The following is an 18,851-nucleotide window of genomic DNA, read 5'->3' on the forward strand; positions in this document are numbered from 1 at the left end:
TCTCTGCTGGGGAAATGAGAACTCTTCCCACCAGTGAGGTCCTTCATGGAGAAATACAAGGCCTCACTCACATGATGTGTATGATGAATCTGTACCCTGTGTGTGGACTGCGTTTACCCCAGAAAAGGACATCCATGCGGCTGCAGTTGCACGGACGCACCCTGGGTGCGTTCGGGGCCGTGCACTGGCACCTACACAGATGTCACAATTGGGTACATTGCTGCACCCCAGTTGACAGCAATGGGACTGCCTACATGGCATAATAAAGAACGGTTATTTGGAAAGATGCTGAGCGTATCTTTTGTGTCTGTTCCCTACTGCAGTAGTTATTATTAATTTGGTACCACTAATCAATATGAGGATATGAGTTGCCTATATATAAAATATTCATTTCAGTTGGCGAGCCAGCCAGGAGATATGCACAGATAAATGTCCTTAAAGGGGGACATATTACTTAATTTTACTCAATTTCTTTTTTTTTTTTTTAATGCACTGTTTCCACTATCACAGGATATTCAATTTGTGTAAGACATGGTTAAATGTAACCTTAATTTTACCGTGTTTGGAAAACAGATTCAAAAATAATTGTGATCACATTGTTTATCATTAGATTCGTTAACCCGGCACATTTTGTTATAAATGTTTTGTCTAAAAAAAAAAATGAAATTGGCATGGTGTCCTTCCAGCTTATCACCAACCTCTCATCCCAGCTACATTCTTTCAGGAGAGCACAAAGGAGGGGGATCTCATCTGCGCACATGACACACACAAGCGATAGAACTAAAGATTCCAGCATTCACAAACATACACAAATATATCTCTAAAATTGCTTACATTATTCCCATTTGCCAAACAACACATGCATATCATTCTCTCACTTTATTTTAACGCTTTTTAATACTTCCTTGCTTAAACTTCTGCTTTCTTTATTTTGCTCTGATATCCTTTGCATCCAATGTATTGTAATACCATACTTCACATACTGTACCTTCTATGATCAGACGGGCAGCCATAGAGCTCATCCCATCTTCCCTCTGACAACATATAAAGCATTCTGTTTTAACTCTCATTACTGTTTCTAGACTTTACTAGTTGTAGTGCCTGACCCCAAATTCATCCCACAACTTAACATCAAAATGTCCCCTTCTGTCTCGTGTTATTGTCACCCTTGATCCATCCTGCTCACATAGATAGCTGTTTCTCTAGCTGTATACTCTGCATGATTCTTTGTCCCTGTGGACTTCGGTGGTAACCCAGTTACCCTTTGTGGATCCCTGTCCACTTTAACCATTAATCTAGGGCTCAGTATAGGCGGAACCGCACCTTCGGTTCATATATAGCACTCCTCTTGCGCTGGGCATTTTTGAGGGTCTCTTACCCTTCATTCCCTTAATTTAATGACTGGCCAGTCTTCTCTACGTGTGCCTATACCCTCTTGCCTCTAAACTACTTTATTTAGCAGATGTCCTACATATACCTGTGAACAGCACTATTCTTCCCTTTCTCTATAACACTCTGATGGACAGTAGACAGGGACAACATAACATATAACCACCAATCAATACAGTTCGATTAAGGGGAGTAAAATAGGTACCCTTTGTCCCGAAAATGCCTTGCCAATCAAGGAAGTCTGATAACTCAAATATAAGCAAAAGGCTTACCTCAGCCGGCTGATTATCAGAAATTCCCGGATCGCTTCAAGCTCCTCGTTTCGGATACTCAGGGTCACCTGCTAACCCCTGCTGGCCAGGCTCGCCACCTTAAATAGATATTCTATAGATAGGCAACTCCTATCCTTATATTTGAAAAGTAGTTATTAATTTGGAACCACTAATCAATATGAGGATAGGAGTTGCCTATCTATAGAATATCCATTTCAACAGTAATAGGACTGCCAACATGGGATGCTGGCAACACCTGTGCATCCCTGTTCCAGTAATCAAGGCCCTCCCATTGGGTATGGATTCATACCCCCTTTGTGAATGAGGCCCAAGTGTGAGTGGAATATTTAGCACCATTGTGTTGCTAATTTGGGGACCACCGTACCCCTCTTCAATGTTATTTGGATGTGTTATATATTGTAGATTGGGATAAGTGTGTATATCTTGTGGAGGTGTGCGTTATTCTTTGGGTGTGTTTTGGAGTGTTATATAGATAGTAGTTTAGGTTAAGTTCGGATTTCTTCTTTAGGCGCTTTGAGTGGACATAACTGATGTACTTCGCTCTGCGGGGACGGGCCTTACAGAACAGAGGCCGAAAATGGGCTGCACAGAGGCTTAGTGGTTAGCCTTGCAGCACTGGAGTCCTTGGTTCAAATCCTGACCAGGAGACTATCTGCATGGAGTTTGCATGTTCTCCTTGTGTTTGCGTGGGTTTCCTCCGGTTACTCCGGTTCCCTCCCACACTACAAAGACATGCTACCTTGCGTTGGTGGTGCAGTGGTGAGCATAGCTGACTTCCAAACAGCATGACCCGGGTTCGATTCCCGGCCAACGCCATCTCCAAGTACTTGGAGTCCAGTCCAAGAGAGAAAAGCACTATACAATGTCAATGCTGAGTATATATTAGTAGTGTTATAAAGAATGAAGCGAAAGTGTGGAGTATTTGAGAAATTAAATGAACATTCCTCCAGAATCTATAGAGCCTGAACCCAGCTACAGATAGACGCTTAGGCTGCGATCACACCTAGACGTTCCGGATCCCAGGTGGAATTACGGCGATTCCAGAATCGCCACAAAATGTGGGACACGTTTGTGATCCCGTTACTTTCAAAGGCACACCAATCTTGGGACAAGACTGTCACCTGACAAATCACGCAAACAAAATAGTGGGCTGCCTGTTTTCCAAAAGCAGTCCTGCAATTTGTTGTGTGACAGTCGCTGCAAAATAGCGATTGTTGATTTTGAAAGTAAGTGGATCGCAAGCGTGTCCTGCGTTTTGCGGCAATTATGGAATCGTATGGACAAGAACTTTCTGCACAGATGTTTCCCCAGCAGGAAAGTTACTGACATTCCCTCCAGCAGGAATATTACATGAAACTCCCCCAACAGGAATATTACACCCATACCCCCCCCTCCCCCCCTGCAGGAAAATTACACCAATACTGCCCCAGAAGGAAAATTAAGCCAATACTGTCCCCAGCAGGAATATTACACTAATTCCCCCCCTCTCCCTCACCCCCCCCCCCCCAGCAAAAGTAATACACTGACACCCCACCATCCTGACAATGGCATCCCCTCCAGCATGAATATTACACTGCCAACTCACCATCCCACCAGCAGGAATATTACACCGACACAGCCCCATCCTGACACTGATGTCCTCCCAGCAGGAATATTACACCGACACCCCACCATCATGACACTGGCGTCCTCCCAGCAGGAATTATTATTATTTTTTTTATTATCATACAGGTTTCATATAGCGCCAACAGTTTGCGCAGCGCTTTACAACATGAGGGTAGACATTAGTTACATTACAATTTGGTACAAGAGGAATCAGAGGGCCCTGCTTGTTAGAGCTTACAATCTAAAAAGGAAGGGTCAATTGATACAAAAGGTAATGGCTGTGGGGGGGGGGGGGGGGGGCTGATGGAGGAAGTAAAACAGTGTTAGAAGCAGGATAGGCTTCTTTGAAGAGAAGGGTTTTCAGGGATCGTCTAAAGATGGATATATTGGGGGACAGTCGGACAGATTGGGGTAGGGAGTTCCAAAGGATGGGAGAAGCTCTGGAGAAATCTTGGAGGCGAGCATGGAAGGAGGTCACAAGGGAGCTGGAGAGCAGGAGGTCTTGAGATGACCGAAGAGAGCGGCTTGGTTGGTATTTTGGGACTAGGTTAGTGATGTAACTGAGGGCAGAGTTATGGATGGCTTTGCAAATTATTGTTAGTACTTTTATGAATGAATTTTATTCGTTGGGTGAGTGGAAGCCAGTGGAGGGATTGGCAGAGAGGGGTGGAGGACACTGAATGGCTGGTAAGGTGGATGAGTCTGGCAGCGTTATTCATTATGGACTGAAGGGGGATAGTCTATGTAAAGGTAATCCAATGAGGAGGGAGTGTGGGGGGAGAAGGTGGGTGAAGGAGTGAGAATTTAAGGAGAGAGGATGCAACTGTGAGAAGGAAAAGTAGGGAGTGCATGATACAGATGCGGAGTGGTGAGATTGAGAAGAAGCCTGGGTGAGAGATGAGAAAGTTTGGAGAATCAGGTCACCTGTAGTCTGTTTAGTGTTCTGCAGAAGTCATTCGCTGAAGTGCTGAGCAGAAGTGCAATACTTAATCCAGGGGTTGACAAATTTGCTTGGAATCTAGGAGCCAGCTAAAAAAGTTAGGAGCCAGGTCCGTGGCGGCGATCTGGACCTGTCCCTGGCCTGACATGGAGACGAGTGAGGGGAAGATAGCCCCCAGCCCCCCACCTGTCTCCAAGTCATTGCCCATAGCTCTTAGAGGGACATTTTTAAATTTAATTTTAGTGTAAATATGAGATGTGAGGTCTCTCTGACCCCAGATCTCATATATAAAAGAGGACCTGTCATGCTTTTTTCTATTACAAGGGATTTTTACATTCCTTGTAATAGGAATAAAAGTGACACACATTTTTTTTTTTTAAAAGAACAGTGAAAAAAATAAAAATAAAAGTTAAAATAAGAAAAAAAAATTGTTTTAAATGCGCCCTGTCTTGCCAAGCTTGCGTGCAGAAGCGAACGCATATATGAAAGCGGTGTTCAAACCACACATGTGAGGTATCGCTGCGATCGGTAGAGTAAGAGCAATAATTCTAGCCCCAGACCTCCTCTGTAACTCAAAACGTGCAACCTGAAGAATTTTTTAAACGTCGCCTATGGAGATTTTAAAGGGTAAAAGTTTGTCGCCATTCCATGAGCGGGCGCAATTTTGAAGCGTGACATGTTGGGTATCGATTTACTCGGCGTAACATTATCTTTCACAATATAAAAAAAAAAAAATTGGGCTAACTTTACTGTTGTCTTTTTTTTTTTATTAAATAAAAAATTTTTCCCCCAAAAAAGTGCGCTTGTAAGTCCGCTGTGCAAATATGGTGTGACAGACAGTATTGCAACGACCACCATTTTACTCTCTAGGGTGTTAGAATAAATAATAAAAAAAAAAATATATATATAATATAATATACCGTATATACTCGAGTATAAGCCGAGATTTTCAGCCTCTTTTTTGAGGCTGAAAGTGCCCCCCTCGGCTTATACTCGAGTCATCGCTGTCTGCCTGCTCGATCAGCGTGTCGAGCAGACAGACAGCGGACATTCTACCATTCAAACGCCGCGCCTCCGCCTCCGCCTTCGCCTGTGATAGGCGGAACACTGAATTTCCCAGCAGCCTGTGTTCCGCCTATCACGGACATCGTCTCATCCTCGTACTACGGACGAGGATGAGACGATGTCCGTGATAGGCGGAACACAGGCTGCTGGGAAATTCAGTGTTCCGCCTATCACAGGCGAAGGCGGAGGCGCGGCGTTTGAATGGTAGAATGTCCGCCGAGGCGCCGACGAAGAGCGGCGATCCTGGCAAGGCACGACACGGGACGGAGGCAAGGCACGACACGGGACGGAGGCAAGGCACGGCACGGGACAGAGGCAAGGAGGCAAGGCACGGGACGGAGGCAAGGAGGCAAGGCACGGGACACAGGCTCGGGACACAGGTAGGCTGGACACACACACACACACACACACACACACACACGGACACACACACAGGGATGGATGGATACACACACACACAGGGATGGATGGATGGATGGAGACACACACACACAGGGATGGATGGATGGAGACACACACACACAGGGATGGATGGATGGATGGAGACACACACACAGGGATGGATGGATGGATGGACACACACACACACAGGGATGGATGGATGGATGGACACACACACACACAGGGATGGATGGACGGACACACAGGGATGGACGGACACACACACAGGGACGGACACACACACAGGGACGGACGGACACACAGGGATGGACGGACACACAGGGATGGACGGACACACACACAGGGATGGACAGGCATGTCTCACCCTCGGCTTATACACAAGTCAATAAGTTTGCCAGTTTTTTTGGGGGTAAATTGGGGGCCTCGGCTTATATTCGGGTCGGCCTATACTCGAGTATATACGGTAATATAATATAATATAATATAATATAATATAAATTTTTTTTTGTTTTGTTTAGGGGTTCTAAGTAAAGGGATGGAGAAAGACTGGCCCATTAGCATTGTTGGTTGTAATTCCAACGGCCACCACAAGAGGGCGCCAGATTCCAGAAGGAACCATAGGATCACAGAAGGCCTCAAAGCCAGGGGCTCAAATACCGGCCGCCTGCGGCGCGGCCCGACGCGATCACGCGGGGGGGGGGGGGTCCACGGAGATGGGATACCCCCAGCTATGCTGCCCCAGGCGCAAGGTCGCTGATTCTAGTCGCCAATGCGACCTGGCGACCGGGTTTTGTCGAGCACTGACTTAATCCAATATGAATACTTTATCCAAGATGATAGTTGCCAATGCAATCCCAGCCTGTGCGAACCCCTGCCAGGGCATCCCCTAGGTAAGGCCTGAATTTATAGTGAATTTGGGTGGGGGTATTGCCAATTAATTAGTCAGGATTCCATAGGAGGAACACATGGCTAACAGAATGAACTTCTCACACCAAGGCTCACTACAAGACACAGCAAGAGAGCAGAAAGGTCAGTGCCGTAAAGATAGGAACAGCTCATAATTTAGGTATAGAGACAATAAGAAAGTTAAATAAACATCACTCTGATATGGACAGAGGTAAAGAATTTGAAGGTAGCATAGATCACCAAAAGCACATACACAGAATTAGCAAGCAGATCCCAGTTTCAATTAAAGGTGGAAGGTGTGGTTGAGCTGACACATACACAGAATTAGCAGGAATATTACACTGACATCCCACCAGCAGGATTATTACACAGACTTCCCACCAGCAGGAATATTACACCGACACTCCACCATCCTGACACTGACGTCCCACCAGCAGGAATATTACACCGACACTCCACCATCCTGACACTGACATCCCACCAGCAGGAATATTACACAGACACTCCACCATCCTGACACTGACGTCCCCCCAGCAGGAATATTACATTGACACCCCACCATCCTGACACTTGCATCCCACAAGCAGGAATATTACACTGACACCCCCATCCTAACACCGACGTCCCCCCAGCAGGAATATTACACCGACACGCCACCATCCTGACACTGACGTCCCCCCAGCAGGAATATCACACCAACACCCCACCATCCTGACACTGACGGCGATCTCTACTGACGTATTGTGCTCTGATGACAGGAATCCTGCTGCAGGTATCTGGGAACATTTCATAGCCAGCATCACTCTGGTCACTCTTCCTATCGGCATGTTCTCTGTCATCATATTGGTGGCACAAAGCTCCTCTGATTGTCTCCAGCAACTAAAAAACAAAACAAACGAATAATAGAAACATAATAATATAGCACCCTGGAGTTTAAACAGTGTTGCTCCTCACAAATTTACTTGCCAGGAGTAGTTATCCTGGTTAATTGTCAGAGATCTATTGATTTCTCTTTAAGTTTGGCCTTGTTGCACTTTCCTCTTCTACCACTAGGTGGCCGGGTACTTGGTGGTAGGCATGGGCCGAACATCCCCAATTCGGTTCGCACCAGAACATACCAAAAAGGCAAAAAATTTGGCAGAACACACTAACACCGTCTATGGGACACGAACATGAATAATCAAAAGTGCTCATTTTAAAGGTTTATATGCAAGTTATAGTCATAAAAAGTGTTTGGGGACCCGGGTCCTGCCCCAGGGGAAATGTATCAATGCAAAAAATTTTTTTTTAAAACATTGGTTTTTCCGGGAGCAGTGATTTTTTTTTTTTTTTTTTTTTTTTTTAATGCTTAAAGTGAAACGAAATATGAAATATTCCTTTAAATATTGTGCCTAAGGATTCATTGCTGGGCGCCAAACAGTAGACCAAATCCGTAGAACTATTAGCCTGATTTCAGCTGTACGTACTAACTGGGATGCCCACCTCTCTCGGGAGCTTCTACTATCATTAGACCTTCATAAGGCTTTTGATAGCGTAAATTGGAATTACTTATTCACTACTCTAGAGACTTTCGGATTTGGTCCTAGCTTTTTATCCTTATTGAAAAATGTTATATGGATCTCCGTCAGCTCAGGTTTCCATATGGGGCTACAAATCGCCGGAATTTACTATCAAATGTGGTACAAGACAGGGATGCTCTCTATCACCCTTACTTTTTGCATTAGCTATTGAAACTCTGGCCATGGCAATTCGGTCTCACCCTAATATTAATGGCATCAATTGTGGACAACAGGTACATAAATGTGCATTATTTGCCGATGTCCTTATGTATGTTACAAATCCTCAAGTCACTCTACCCAATTTGCTATCTCTATTAGAACAGTTCTCTTGGCTCTCTGGCCTCTCCTTGAACCCTCACAAAACAGCCCTTAAAGTGGTTGTAAGCCCTTACAAACCACTTTGACCTACAGGTAAGCCTAGATTAAGGCTTACCTGTAAGTCCAAGAAATATCTCCTAAACCTTTATGGTTTAGGAGTTTTTTGCCCGAAAACAGGCACTGCTGTCTACGCCGCATGCGCCGTAGACGGCGGCGCGCAGGCGCACTGAGCGCGGCATTCTCAACGACGGAGCTGCCGCGCGTGTCGGCTCCCGTGCGCATGCGCGGGGGTGATGTCATCGCGGCTTCGCCGAATGACAGCGGCGGAGCTGCGAGACCCCCACCAAGACGATGGATGCGGCGGACTACAGGGGACAGCAGTGACTTTGCTGGCTCCTGTGTCAGGTAAGTTACACGTAATGGACTACTATGCTATGCATAGTAGTCCATTATGCTTTGCCTTTGCAGGGAATGAAAGAGGAAGTAAACTCATCAGGGTTTACTTCTTCTTTAGTGTTTCACTTCCCCACTCAATAGTACGGATTCTTCGGGAAAACGTACGATTTTCAATGGGCGTCACACTCTCTTTCATATTTAGGGATCCAATTAACACCTACTTTTGAGACTCCTTATAAAGTTAATTATCCCCCATTGTTTAGAAAACTTAAAGAAGATCTTCGCAGTTGGGCAGACTATTCCCTATCATGGTTTGGCAGAATCAACTCAGTCAAGATGACACTTTTACCCAGGATACTTTATTACTTTAGAACCCTACCAGTGACAGTCCCGAGAGGAGATGTACAGTGTTTAAAAGCCAAGGTTCTCCGCTTCATTTGGGGCAATAAAAGACCTCACATGAACAAACCGATTCTATACACACCAAAGTTAAAGGGGGGTCTTGGGCTTCCTAATTTACTAAACTACTTTCAAACCGCCCAAATTTCCCAACTTGCCCAAACTACTGCTACAGGCCCTGCATCTCTTTGGGTCTCTCTCTGGAGGCCTTCTCCTGCCACCCCTTGGCTGTAAGAGCACTGATGTGGCTCCCCAGCCAATTAGCCCCCCCCCCCCATACTATGCCCTTCTTTATCGCATTCACTGGCGGTTTGGGATAGAGTACATCATCAGGTACCCTTATCATCCCCAAACAAACCTTTATCTCCTGTCTTCTGTAATGCAGAGTTTCCACCCAGGTTGGCGTCATGGTCATTTCACTGGTGGCTTAATAAAGGCTTGTTGAGAATCGGCGACTACCTTAATGGTAATCAGGTATACTCTTTACAGCATTTTAAAGACAAGATGCAGATACCTACCAGCGAAATATTTCGATATAACCAAATTACATGCTTTGTCAGATGCAAACTTAATCTAATCGTTGAATCACTTACGCTTACAATGTTCAAGTTGTCATGTCAAGCAAGGAATCAATGGAAAGGATGACTATCTGTGGTCTATACTTCCCTCGCTGAACCGCAAAGCATCCCCCAAGGACAGGGACACCCTTCTCCCCACACAGGCACAGTGGCTGCATATGATGGGCACAAGTGGCTGCATTTGATGGCCACAAATGGCTGCATATGATGGGCACAAGTGGCTGCATTTGATGGCCACAAATGGCTGCATATGATCTGCACAAGTGGCTGCATATGATGGGCACAAGTGGCTGCATATGATGGGCACAAAAGGACTGCATTTGATGGACACGGTGAGGCTGCAATTGATGGGGGGGGGGTTCAGCTCTCCATGACCTCCCATACACACACACACACAGTGCTATTAGGCACGGGGCCCGTCCCCTTTTGCAGAATAGGCTAGGGCTGGGGGTGAACGCTCGAGTCTATAATGTTTTCTTTGACCAAAAATAGCGTCTGCACATGCACGGTATAGCCAGAGTGAAGCCGGGCATGTGCAGTGGAGCCGCGTAATCAGCTGTTTCCTGACATAGCCGCACCAGAAGTGACGTGGTCAAGATTTTGCATGGGTCAAGCTTTTTTTTACAACACCGGTGCTTCATCAGATTAGGCGACCTGTCAGAACGGAAGGGACGTTTAGTCACCGCCATCTTGCTACACCCCGCACTCCTCTACAGTAAGGATACACTGAGAAGGGGGAAAGCGAACATCTTGTTACACCCACCGGAGTTTTGCATTTTCAAAACTCACACTTACACTTATTTTTAACAGTAAAGTGAGTTTATATAGTGTAATACAGTACTTAGAACTCCATCTGAATGTTTAGATGTTTGATTTTAAAAGCAGCAAACTTCTGTCAGATTAGCAAACCTGTGAGATGAGCAGGCTTGCAGCTGCTTTTAAAATTCAACATCTAAGCATTCAAACGGAGTTCTAACTACTGTATTTCACTATATAAACTCACTGTACTGTTAAAAAGAAGTGTAAATTGCAAAACTCCGGTGGGTGCAACAAAATGCCCGCTTTGCCCCTTCTCACTGTATCCTTACGGTGAAGCAGTGTGGGGTGTAGCAAGATGGCAGCAATGGAGCGTCACTTCCCTTACACATTCTGACGGGTCGCCTAATCTGACAAAACAACTGCCCTCTGGTGGCCAAGAGTCGGAATAGATCGCTGCTGCATGCAAAACACTGACCTCTGGTGGCCAGGAGTCAGAATTGATTGACATAACCTGTGCAACATCGCCCCCTGGTGAACAAAAAAGTAAGTATACACTGATCAGCCATAACATTAGGAACACTGACAGGTAAAGTAAATAAAAATAACATTGATTATCTCGTTACAATGGCATCTGAAAGTCGTGGGATATATTAGGCATCAAGTGAACGTGTTGTCCCTGAAGCTGATGTTTTGAAAGCAGAAAAAAAGTCTAAGGATTTGAAAAGGGTCAAATTGTAATGGCATAGCTCCAAACTGTCCCTGATTTGGATAAAAGTCCCTCTTTCCTCCCCATTTGTCCCTCATTTTGGTCTTATCTATATAGTTGTATATAAAATGCACTACTTATGTATCCATAAGTCTTTCCCAGTGCTAAACCTTTCATCCGATTTCTAAATTGCTGCATTTGTAAATTCCAAAAGTCAGTATAAAGGAATAGTAGTGGTAAAAAAAAAGCACTTCTGGGTTTAACAAATCCATTTTTTTTTACAATTCTCCTTTAACCGCTTACAGACCGGATGGCACTACCATTTGCCCTTATCCCCATGTTGATGGGGACAAGGGCCTCATCCATGCAACCCTTGCCCGGTGTCTGTGGGCCGGGGGGCTTATCGGAAATCTGGAAGCCCCCTTCAACAAGGAAGCCCCTGGATCCTGCCCCACTATGTGAATGGGTATGGGGGTACATCGTACCCCTACCCATTCACCAAAAAAAGTGAAAACGAAATTCCTTTATTTAAAGGAAAAAAAAAAACGTGTCCCGCGATGTCCACCCATCTTCAAAAAAAGAATGCAGAGATTTATCTTTTTTTTATTTTTATTTTTTTTGTGGGTCCATCATGCGCCGTGATTGAAGATGGGGCCTGGTATGGATTTTGGAGGACCCCACACCGTTTTTTCTTTTCAATTTTGGCATGGAGTTCCCCTTAATATCCATACCAGACCGGAAGGGCATGGTATGGACTCCGGGGGGGTATTGGGTGAACCCACGGCGTTCTTTCGATTTTTTTTTTTTTTATCTATATTGCCAGGATCCAGCAAAACATTACAGCTTCAAGCTATTTTACATTACATTTCTTCCTTTAGAAATTCAATTTTGCTGCGGACATGAGAAAGATGTGCCAATTTACAGGCAGACTAAGGGGACCCCCCGGCACGATATTTAAAGTAATATTTCATTTTTATTGTTTCACTTTAAGCATTATTAAAATCACTGCTCCTGAAAAAACGTCAGGTCATAAAAACTTTTTTTTGCATTGATACCTGTCCCTTGGGGCAGGACCCGGGTCCCCAAACACTTTTTTATGGCAATAACACGCATATAAGCCTTTAACCACTTCAATACAGGGCACTTAAACACCTTCCTGCCCAGACCAATTTTGAGCTTTCAGCGCTGTCGAACTTTGAATGACAATTGCGCGGTCGTACAACACTGTACCAATTTTTTTTCCCACAAATCGAGCTTTCTTTTGGTGGTATTTGATCACCTCTACGGTTTTTATTTTTTGCTAAACAAATAAAAAAATAACGAAAATTTTGAAAAAAAAATGTTTTTTTTTGTTTCCGTTTCAAAACTTTGTAAATAAGTACGTTTTCTGGGGCTACACTGATGGGCACTGATAAGGCGGCACTGATGGGCACCAATGAAGTGGCACTGATGAGGTGGCATTGATGGACACTGATATGTGGCACTGATGGGCGGCACTGATGGGTGGCACTGATGGGCGACACGGATGGGCACTGATAGGTGGCACAAATTGGCACCGATAGCTGGCATGGATGGGTGGTACAGATGGGCATGAATAGGCGTGGCATGGACAGGCAGCAGAGATGGGCATGGATAGGCGGCACAGATGGCCATGGATGGGCACTGATAGGCGGCACGGATGGGCACTGATAGGCGGCATTGTATTATGTTATACTGTACTAATGGATGCCAATCAGTGCCCACAATAATGCATGCCAATCAGTGATGCCAATTGTGGGCACTGATTGGCATCCATTATGTTATACTGTACTAATGGATGCCAATCAGTGCCAAACAATAATGCATGCCAATCAGTGATGCCAATTGTGGGCACTGATTGGCATCCATTGTGGGCACTGACTGGCATCGCTGGTGGTCTAGGGAGGATTACCTTGTGTTGGGCATCCCTGGTGGCGTCCCTGGCGGTCCAGTGTGGGCATCCTCGGGGGAGGGGGGGCTGCGCTGATAATCGATCAGCACAGACCCCCCCCCCCCCCCGTCAGAGGAGCAGCCAATTGGCTTTTCCTATTTACACTGTGAGCAGCCGTAATTGGACACCGTCTCCGTCGGAGACTCTTTACCGAGATCGTAGTTGCAGGTTGTCAGACTGATACCCTGCAACAACGATCGCCGCGATGCGTGCCGCGGCTCAAAATTTTGATCACGTCATATGATGTCCGGTCAGGATTTTGAAACCACTTTGCAGCCGTCATTTGCCTATAGGGCGGCCGGCAAGTGGTTAAAACTAACACTTTTGATTTTTCACATTCGTGTCCCATGGACTTTAACAGTGTTCGCATGTTCTGGTGCGGACTGAACCTGGGGGGGGGTTTGTTCAGCTCATCCCTAGTGATGTTGAGCCTCCATAAGTATAATGCTGGCCATACACTATACAAAAAAATCGGCTGAACCCATTTTCGAAAAACGAACATTCGGCCGTGAGAGCAAACGATAGTGCCATCATGTAATGACCGATAAATCGTTCAGTGGACATAAATTAATCTATTTTTTGTTAGTTTTTTTTACCTATACCAAGTGCCAACAGTTCGGATGGGAAACACATTAACCTTTCAATTTATCGTTCGTTCGGCAGAATATTTCCAAACTTTGTCCTTCGTTTTTCGATTATCGATTTTGCCCATTAACTGACCGAAAAATTTGCAAACTGGCCAAATGACTGATTTTCGGCCGAGTTTTTTGTATAGTGTATGGCCAGCATAAGACCTGAAATCCAATGAATGAAAGGGGTGGACCAGGAACCATCAAGCTTGGGGGGGGGGGGGGGGGGGGAGTTTGCTAGATCAGGGGTCCCCAAACTTTCTAAACAAAGGGCTGGTTTATTGTCCTTAATACATTAGAGTGGCCAATGGAAGTGGAAAATGCCCCAGCACATAGGAAACCAAAATTACATAGTACTTGTAGTCAGTAGAAGGAGGAATCGTGCCCCATCATTGGTATTAGTGGAAGGAATGGTGCCCCATCAATGGTATTAGTTGAAGGGATGGTGCCCATCATTGGTATGCTCCATCATTGGTATTAGTGGAAGGAATGGTGCCTCATCATTGGTATTAGTGGAAGGAATGGTGCCTCATCATTGGTATTAGTGGAAGGAATGGTGCCTCATCATTGGTAATAGTGGAAGGAATGGTACCTCATCATTGGTAATAGTGGAAGGAATGGTACCTCATCATTGATAATAGTGGAAGGAATGGTACCTCATCATTGGTAATAGTGGAAGGAATGGTGCCCCATCATTGGTAATAGTGGAAGGAATGGTGCCCCATCATTGGTAATAGTGGAAGGAATGGAGCCCCATCATTGGTATTAGTTGAAGGAATGTGCCCCATCATTGGTATTAGTGTAAGGAATGGTACCCCGTCATTGGTATTAGTTGAAGGAATGGTGCCCCATCATTGGCATTAGTTGAAGGAATGGTACCCCATCATTTATGGTTGCAGGAATGGTGCCCCATCATTGGTATTAGTGGAAGGAATGGTGCCCCATCATTGGTATTAGTGGAAGGAATGGTGCCCCATCATTGGTATTAGTGGAAGGAATGGTGCCCTATCATTGGTGTTATTTGAAGGAATAGTACCCCATCATTGGTTTTAGTTGAAGGAATTGTGTCCCATCATTGGTATTAGTGGAAGGAATGGCGCCCCATCATTGACTTTTGTGGAAGGAATGGTGCCCTACTTGTTTATATTAGTGGGAGGAATTATGTCCCTTTATTGGTGTCAGTGTGAGGAGTTGTTCCCCACTGTTGGTATCAGTGGAAGGAATGACGCCTCCTTGTAGGTGTCAGTGGGAAGAATAGTGCCCTGAGGGCCTGGATTAGGGTAAGCAAAATGGCTGCATTCGGCCTATGGGCCACACTTTGGAGACCACTTGGCTAGATGATGGTAGAAAACTTCCAGCAAGCATACGAGGCAGGCTCTGACTTGCTGCAGCTCCGAATGAACATGGCGAGAAGCTCACAGTGTGCAATGAAGTCAGAGTAAGAAACTGGAGTGGAATCTGTACAACTGTGCAAGACTGAAGGCAAGGTCGGGGTTCAGATATAACATGACTTTGATATCGCTAAAATGAAGGTCACGGTATCTAAAAAAAACAAATAATAAAAAATAAAAAAAACACAAAATGGAGGGGCGAGGTGTCGCCGCACGCCGCGCTCTGCTGCCTCGCTAATTATTTCCCATCATGCCCCCGGGTGAGAAGTCCGACGTTTCTTCCACGCTTGACTGAAAATTGGTTTTGCAGTATGTGAGGAATGGATCCATTATTAGATGGAAAGTACCTAAGACATCGGAGCTCCTAATTTTCTGATGATCCCATTACATTTATCAGTGTCAGCTGTCCCCGTCCTCCATGTGAACTCATTAATCTTCATTCTTAGTGACGGGAGAGAATACAACACTGACATTCCCTAATCACATCTTTATTGGACAGATGACCACAAAGTCACTTCACAAGAAACGCCCAACGATTACCCCGAGAGGACACCATCTGTGCTCTGATTATTTATGTACAGTATATGTCACATGAGAAAGGGTGACCCCCCCAATATGTGTAGTCACCCCAACACCAGGCAGTGCTGTGATAAATAAGACCTTGCAATGGATCTAAACCCAACCGCTAAAATCTCATAGAAGCTTCACCGCTTGTCTACTAAATCTACGTCTATAAACGGCATGGTGGGCAAGTGGTAAAATCAACCATGGCTGCGGCAGCCGTGAGCTTAGAACTGGCTTTAGAAGCCATCAAAGGGCTTTCCAATAAAAGTGTTCTGGGTGCAGGGGCGGACTGACCATTGGGGCACTCGGGCACTGCCTGAGGGCCCCATGCCACTAGGGAGCCCCATCAGGGTTGCCAGCCTCAATAAAACCAGGGGCAGTATGTGTCTGTGTGTGTATACTATATGTGTGTGTGTATACTGTGTGGGCCCCATAATCTACAGCCAACGGGTCACTTTTATGAGGTTCTCAGAATTCAGCACCCAAGGTGGCTCCCAGGCCCTCCCGTTCCTCTGTGGAGCCTTGCACCACAGCAGACAGCTTACCTAATGAGTACTGGAGGAACTCCGGAAACATCCATTCACCTGATCCATCCTGCAACCAATGGTCCCAGAAGCAAAGTGTATTACGTCACTTGCGGGGTCACAGTTGTCATTCCTCAGCTAGTGTAGACTAGGATGCAGCTATTCAAGCCAGATCTGTGTTTGATTAGCTACACTAGAGGGCAGCGGAGACGTTGGGGGCATGGGCGTCCGCAGGTAGGGGCAAGGGGGGTCAAGTGCCCCTCCCCTGGAATCAGGGATCGGATCTTAAATTCAGTACAGTTGCTTCGCTATCAGGGTGCGGGCAGCCTGCGCCCAGGAGCCACCTGCCAGTGGGGTGACACCATCAAGGTGCTGTCAAGCCCCCCATCAGTGTAGTGTGACTTTGGGCTCTTTTCCCTGCTCAGTACAGCAGGGAACTTGCAATGCTGTGACAGGAGAAAGGCAAGCTGTGGGCTATCAGAGGCTTCTCCCACTCTCCCCACTTTCTTCTGTCAGGGAAAAGAGAGGGCGGCTCTCACCAGGTTCCCCGCCCAGGTTCCTTCCCGCTCTGTTCCTTCCCTATTGGCCATAACTGAGGGCCAATCAAAGGAGGCTGGGAGAGGAGATCATCGTGGGACATGTAGTCCCAATGATTGGCACCCCCATTTTCCACAGGGAGGAGGCTACAGCTCGATCAAGAGAGATATTGACAGACTGCAGCCTGGAAAAAAAGAGTAGGGAGAGAGCACTACAGGACAAAGAATGAGAAGTGTGCTGGGCAGAAACCAGAGAGAGAGCCGTACTGCCCAGGGCCACCAGAGAGACAGCCACGCTGCCCAGGGCCACCAGAGAGAGAGCCACTCTGCCCAGCACCACCAGAGAGAGAGCCACGCTGCCCAGCACCACCAGAGAGAGAGCCACGCTGCCCAGCGTCACCAGTGAGAGAAAGACTGAGCCACTACCAGGGTACAGACATGCTACACTACTGACTAGAGTCTCCCCCAGGGAACCCAGAGTGAGCGATCGTCCAGCCGGAGGGATCACTGCTGTAGTTTCGCTGGGTCTGGTAAAAGGGCTTGTTGGCCATTATCCATTACTTATCCTAGGGACTGTACTACGTCTGCAGTCTCTGACCATGATAATGTGATAATTACCTTGTCGAAAAGGGGCGTTGCATGGGTGACCCCAAAATGATGCCCCCCCTAAAAACAAATCTGCGGACGCCCATGGTTGGGGGGTCTCTTATGCCCCATACACACTATCAGATTTTCTGCTGAGTTTTTCCTTCAGGTTTACCAAAACCATGTAATGCAAGGGCCGGCCTGATTGCATACAAATTGAAACTCCTAAGGTTTGACCTCATATTATATGGTTTTGGTAAATCTGAAGGAAAAACTGACAGTGTCTATGGGGCTTAAGAAGACCTATCATCTGCCCATGCTATCACACACAGTGCCTTGAAAAAGTATTCATACCCCTTGAAATTTTCCACATTTTGTCACGTTACAACCAAAAAACTTAAATGTATTTTATTGGGATTTTATGTGATAGACCAACACGAAGTGGCACATCATTGTGAAGTGGAAGGAAAATGATAAATGGTTTTCAAAAATGTTTTACAAATAAATATCTGAAAAGTGTGGCGTGCATTTGTATTCAGCCCCCTTTACTCTGATACCCCTAACTAAAATCTAGTGGAACCAAATGCCTTCAGAAATCACCTAATTAGTAAATAGAATCCACCTGTGTGTAATTTAATATCAGTATAAATACAGCTGTTCTGCGAAGCCCTCAGAGGTTTTTTAGAGAACCTTTGTGAATAAAAAACATCATGAAGGCCAAGGAAACACACCAGACAGGTCAGGGATAAAGTTGTGGAGAGGTTTAAAGCAGGGTTAGGTTATAAAAAGATATGCCAAACTTCGAACATCTCACAGAGCTCTGTTCAATCCATCATCCGAAAATGGGAAGAGTATGGCACAACTGCAAACCTACCAAGACATGGTCGTCCACCTAAACTGACCGGCCGGGCAAGGAGAACATTCATCAGAGAAGGAGCCAAGAGGTCCATGGTAACTCTGGAGGAGCTGCAGAGATCCACAGCTCAGGTGGGAGAATCTGTCCACAGGACAACTATTAGTCGTGTTCTCCACAAATCTGCCCTTCATGGAAGAGTGGCAAGAAGAAAGACATAAGAAGTCTTGTTTGCAGTTTGCAAGAATCCATGTGGGGGACACAGCAAGCATGTGGAAGAAGGTGCTCTGGTCAGATGAGACCAAAAGTTGAACTCTTTGTTATACAAGCTGTAAACTCACTATTTTACATTGCAGACAAGTGTCATTTCTTCAGTGTTGTCACATGAAAAGATAGAAGAAAATATTTACAAACATGTGAGGGGTGTACTCACTTTTGGGAGATAGTGTGTGTGTGTGTGTGTGTGTGTGTGTGTGTGTGTGTGT

At 45.7% G+C, this 18,851-nt stretch overlaps 1 non-coding gene across 1 annotated transcript; it reads left to right on the top strand.

The window, feature by feature from the left end:
• The first annotated feature begins 2,424 nt into the window (after positions 1 to 2,424).
• On the top strand, positions 2,425 to 2,497 carry TRNAG-UCC (transfer RNA glycine (anticodon UCC)). Its single transcript has one exon. It is a non-coding gene; the product is annotated as a tRNA-Gly (tRNA).
• Positions 2,498 to 18,851: the final 16,354 nt, after the last annotated feature.

Source organism: Lithobates pipiens, unplaced genomic scaffold, assembly GCF_037356315.1.
Source record: "Lithobates pipiens isolate NorthernLeopardFrog02 unplaced genomic scaffold, aLitPip1_a1.2 Scaffold_23, whole genome shotgun sequence".
In the NCBI taxonomy this organism is placed as follows: domain Eukaryota; kingdom Metazoa; phylum Chordata; class Amphibia; order Anura; family Ranidae; genus Lithobates; species Lithobates pipiens.